The following is a 6,014-nucleotide window of genomic DNA, read 5'->3' on the forward strand; positions in this document are numbered from 1 at the left end:
CTGTAGGAAAGGCCAGATGCATCAATTGACCCTTCACCTTAGAAGGGATATTTGCCACACACCACTGGATACCTAGAAATGTTACAGAGATAGATGGCTCCTGAATTTTTGTTGGATTTACCTCCTACCTTCTAACACAAAAATGCCTTATTAATAAGTAAGTCTAGTGTAGATGCTACTTCTTATTCACCTGATCCAATAAACATGATGTCATCCATATAATGGACCAATATGATATCTTATGGAAGAGAAAAGAAATCAAGGACCCTGCAGACTGGAATATATCATAGGGCCAGAGAGTTGATATGCTCATGAGGTAGGACAGTGAAGGTGTATTGCTGGCCTTGTCAGCTAAAAGCAAACTATTTCTGGTGGTCTTAACTAACAAGTATCAAAAAAAAGCATTTGCCAGATTGATTGATAACTGCATACCAAGTACCAGGAGATGCCTTGATTTACTCAAGCAATGATACTGCATCTGGAACAGCAGCTGTAATTGGAATCACTGCCTGGTTAACTTTACAATAATCCACTGTCATCCTCTAAGACCCATTTGTTTTCTGAATAGGCTGAATAAGAGAGTTAAATGCAGATGTGGTGGGAATCACAACCCACACTCAAGTTTATGTGACTCAAGTTAGACTTTTGTTCACTTGACCTAGAACTCTTGTTTTTACAGATCAAGTAAGAATTTTGTAAGATTGCCCATCTGTTTTACTTCTAGGTACCCTACAATCAACTCACCAATGCCATAGGTCTCTGCATGTCAGACTATTCTGATTTACTGCTTTGACTTTGCTGTATATTATGGTATCCACATCCACCTTATCTTTGGCAATTAAGTACTGCCACTTGGCTTCTGTCAACCTGGGATTTAATCATCCCTTTTGTGCTTAAGGATTCCAGCTCAGTAGTAGCTATTCCCACAGTCATATCTGACACCTAGAGAAGAACAACCACAGAGGTCTTCAGGGATAGTGGAGTTAGTTTCACAAGTTTATCCTTCACATTCCTGGCAAAAGGTGTGACCTTTAGTCCTCCTGGGGTGGGGAAGCAGGTCTTACATGATAAATCTGCTCTAACATTTCAATCTCTAAGGCTTTGGATCCCATCATTTACATTATACCAGGGCAGTTCTGGCATTTTGATATCAGGCAATGTAGGCCAACATTTAGTTCATGCTTCAGCCAACCACCTAAACAAATTGTTAGAGCCCCCTCTAACTCCTCAAGCTACAACACTGAATCCAGAATCTCTGCTTAGTGGGCCCAGATCAATCAATCGGCTTGATCCACCTTTATGTTCCTCTCACCATTTTCCCAAACTCTTAATATCTATTCCCACACATATTTGCCTGATTTCTGTCTATATAAATTGGAAAAATTATGCAGCTCTTTTGGAGCATAACACATCTTCTCATGTTCACACTTTGTACTGTACCTTTCGGGGCCTGTTGGGACCTAGTTGTAGGTCTGGAAGAAAAGAGTGATGATGGGGGTGAGTCTTGAGAGTAATTAGGAGTGTTTACAAGCCAGCTACTTCAGGACATTCCATTACAGTATCATCTGGTGAGATACGGTTAACCTCTTCAGACAGAGGAATAAGGACTGTTTTCTTAGGGAAGACAGTTCCAGGTTTATTATGCACAGCAGGGTTAATCTCTTCAGGTAGAGGTTAGATGGTTGATTCCTTAGAGACAACCATTAAAGGTTCATCTGGCAAAGATTACTCAGCAGAATCTAGTGTTTCCATGTCCCCACCATCATCTCAGCCCATATGGCCCCATTCCAATTTTCATGATCCCATTCCTTCTTAATCAATGCCATCACTTTAACAGCAGACACCTTGCAGGTTTAAGAGTTCAACTTACAGTGTAGATCAGCCACTTGTACAATGAGACTCTGGGTTTGGTTTTCAGAAATCTCAGGTTTGCAGCTTCCAAAAAAAAAAAGATTTTTTTTCAGAGCACAGATAGAATCTTTCATGTCTGTCACGTGGCATTTTTTGTGCTGGAAATCTGAAGCCTTGAGCTCATCCTTAGGATTCTGTTTCTCAATAACCACTCTTGGTACCAAAACTATAATATCAGACTTCTCCAGGGAAACAGAACTGACTGGATATTTATGTAAATATTATATGTTTTAGTTTAGGAATGTTCTCATATGACTGTGGGAATGGGCAAGTTCAAATTCCAGAGGGCAGGCTGCAAGCTGGGAACTTTTATGAAGGTTTTTGATGAATCCCTAGAAGAAGCTAGTTGGCTTAAGTAGAGGTGGAAATTCTCTCTGGAACTACTGAAATAATCAGTTCTCCCTTTAAGGCTTTCAACTGATTGAATGAGACTTCTTTCAATGCTGAGGACAATTCCCTTTGTTGTTCATGGTTGTCATCAGCCATAGATGCAATCAACTGACTATTTAAATCCACAAAATATCCTCATGGGAGCAATCAGCTCAGTGCTTACTGGACCAAACAACTGGACAGTATCACCTAGCCAAGCTAACACATGAATTTAACCATTACAAGGCCTGTGCTGATGATGCATCTGGGCAAGAAAATACTAACTGCCTCATTTAAGAAGAAGAAATTTGAGGCTTTCTCTTCCAAACTCTTGGCTAGACTTTATGGCTGCCATCTTATCTGATCTTTAATATAGTGGCATACACTTCAGAACAACCCCCTAGCAAATTCTGTGCACATATGGAATGATGGATATGCTGGAATGGAGATGTCACACGGGCCTGGAGTCACAGTTTAAGAACTTCTGGGGCACAGCTTACAGCAGAGAGCATAGAACACTTAGGCCAGAGGTCAGGAGAGCCCTGCCTATCATGCTATCATGGGCTGCCAAGTGAAATAACACCGTCCGGTGGCATTGTGGGGCCCTGGCAAGAATAGCACAGAGCTCCAGAGATTCATATTCTATCCAGAGACTACTGTGAGCCCCCTAGACTGCTGGAACTCACCCTGGGGCCTCAAAGTTCATCCAACCAAGACAGGAATCTTCTCAACCACTGCAGTGGTTTCTTCCCAGTCTTTGCTCAGGCACATCTTATGTTGGGGAGCTCATGAGGCAGCCTATGCTTAGATACATATATATTTCAATGTTGGTGAAGAGGAAGATATGCATAGTTAGTTTAAGGAGCTGGCTGCAGAATTCTTCTTAGAAGAGGGAACTATCCATGTTTATGCATCACTGTGGTTGTACAAAGAGAGCTCCCAGGGGACTGATTGCTATAGATTGGGTTGGAGTAAGATAGAGAGAGTTAACTGAATGGTGGGGTTGGGGGAGTTAGGGAGGAGAAGAGAAGGCTTGAAGGCACTTCATATGGTGGAGAGCAATTTCCTGCTACACAGATAATCTCAGGGTTTTTTAAAATGGGGATATTTTATATTGCCTGTTGACTCTTAGTTATAGACATTGAATTAGGGTGGGCCTTAATCTGTATTACTGGAAGCCACATAAAAAGAGGAAATTTAGATAAAATTTTATCCCGATCTTCAGCCAAGTCATCCCCACACTTAGCCACAGGGCGATTGGGACACTGTCCAAGAGTGTTACATTCATAGGAGGTGAGATCCAGAACAGAGGAGAAACCAGCAGGAGCACATTCTCAGAGCCAAAGGTGACTGGGAGAAATGTAACCCTCAGGGAATCCCTTCTTTTACTTAAGTCTTAAAGAACAGGGAGGCCTCAGCAGGTTGTAGCACTTGGGAAGATCCAGGGACAGCCCTCTGAGTAGAGATGGCAGCTGATTGAGCATATCATGTGGCTGATTTCTCTGAGAATGGAGGTATCTGATCTACCTGATGTAAGGGACTCCCCTCTCCCCATCATATCCTCTTTCCTGGGAATCCAAGCTCTTCAATATGGTTTAACAGTGCCTTCACACCCAGTGAACACTTGCCTTCCCTCCAATCTCCCAACACCCCCTCTATTCTTGAACCCATCCACACAATGGTTCCCCCCCAAGTCTCCATGCTTTCTCTTCCAGCCTTCCTTGGCACGTATGTACTGTTCCCTTATTCACACACACATGCACGCGCGTGCATGCACACATTATCTGGAAAACTCTCTCTGATTCATCTCTTACAATGTATTATTTTTCTTAAACCTCTTAATTTTACATGAATTTTAGATTTTAATAAAGGTGCAAAGATAATACAGAAGATTCCTGTGCTGGTTTGAAATTTTTATGCACTCCAGAAAAACCATGTTCTTTTAATTCTAATTCAATCTTTTGGGGGCAATCTATTGTTTGGGTGGGACCTTTTGATTAGATGGAGATGTGACCTCACCCATTCAAGGTAGGCCTTAATTAGTTTACTGGAGTCCTTAAAAGAGCTGACACAGATAGCTGCAACACAGACATCTTGAGATGCTTGGAGAACAGACATAGAAAGTTACTAGAATCAGAAGCTGAAAGCAAGGCAACCTGGGAGCAAAGGACTAAGAGATGCCAGCCATGCACCTTCCCAGCTGACAGAAAAACCCTGGATGTGAAGGTATCTTTTTTTTTTTTTTTGATGCTGTAATTTGGATGTTTTTATGGCCTTAGAACTGTAAACTTGTAACTGAATAAATCATCTCTGTAAAAGCCAATCCACTTCTGGTGTATGGCAGCTTCAGCAAACCAGAACAATTTCCATGTACCCTCCACTCCAGCTAACCTTACTGTTAACATCTTACATAGTCATAGTACATTTGTCAAAACTAAGACATTAACATTGCTATAATACTGTCTTAGCTTGCCACAGATGCTATGACAACTACCTCACAGCGGGTAGGCTTAAGCCACAGGTATTTATTAGCTTATGGTTTTAGAGGTCAGATGTCCCAATTCGAGGCACTTGGCAAGGCCATGCTTGCTCTCAGAGCCTGTGGCATTCTAATGCCAGCAGGTCATTGTCCTTGGCTGGTATCTCTGCCTCCCATCACATGGGACATGCTTGGTCCCCTCCAGTGGCTTCCCTGAATTTTAGCTTCTCTGTCTTCTGGCTTCTCTCACTGTACCCAAATTTCTTCTTTTTATAAGGTCTCCACCAATATGGATTAATACTCACCTCAACTCAATGTGGATACCCTGCAATGAATAACCACATCTTTAAGAGGTCCTATTTACCAACAGGTTCACACCAACAGGAATGTAAATCAAGATTAAGAACTTGCCTTTTGTTAGGGTACATGATTCAACCACCCACAGGTAGTATTAACCAATTCAGATTTTACAAATTCTTCCACTAATGTCTTTTTACACTTCCAGGACCCCTTCTAAGAGATGACACTGTGTTTTGTTGTCATGTCTTTTGGGTCTTCTTCCAGCTGAGACAGTTTCTCAGTCTTTCCTTGTTTTCCTTTTCAGGAGAACTGGCTTGGTGTTGTGTAGAATGTTCTCTAATTTGGGTTTGTCTGCTGTTTTCTCATGATTAGGCTGAGGGTTATGCATCTGGGGAAAGAAGAACATAAAAGAATTGCCCTTTTCATCACATACCATCAGGAGGTGCATGATATCCATGTGCTTTCTCTCTGGTGGTGTTAACCTCCATAGCTTGGTTAGGGTGATACCTGCCAGGTTTTCCTCTGCAATGTTACCAGTTTTTCCTTTCCACGCTCTATTTATTGGAAGTGAGAATTAAATTCCACCTGCTGGAGGGGGGGTATCTATCTCTATCAATCATCTATTTATCTATCTATCATTTATCACTGGAAATTATTCTGTAAGGGAGAATTGTCCCTTCTTCCCCCTTTATTTATTTATAATACATTTGCATGATCTGTTTTCTAAAAGGCTTTATGGGCCCTCCTCCTCTCAGTTAGCTAAGTGGTTAAGTCAGGTCCCCTTCCCCCCCATGCTTTTCTCTCTCATTGCTCTTATCAAGCTGCACCAGAATCATCACCTTCCTTGCAAGCCTCCATATCACAAGATAGCTTTCTTAGTCATCATTTATTGAGTAGCTGTCCTGTGGCACACGGGCCACCTATTGAGATGAACATGATCTCATTGAATCCTCAC

This window comes from Tamandua tetradactyla, chromosome 3 (genome assembly GCF_023851605.1).
Source record: "Tamandua tetradactyla isolate mTamTet1 chromosome 3, mTamTet1.pri, whole genome shotgun sequence".
Lineage (NCBI taxonomy): Eukaryota > Metazoa > Chordata > Mammalia > Pilosa > Myrmecophagidae > Tamandua > Tamandua tetradactyla.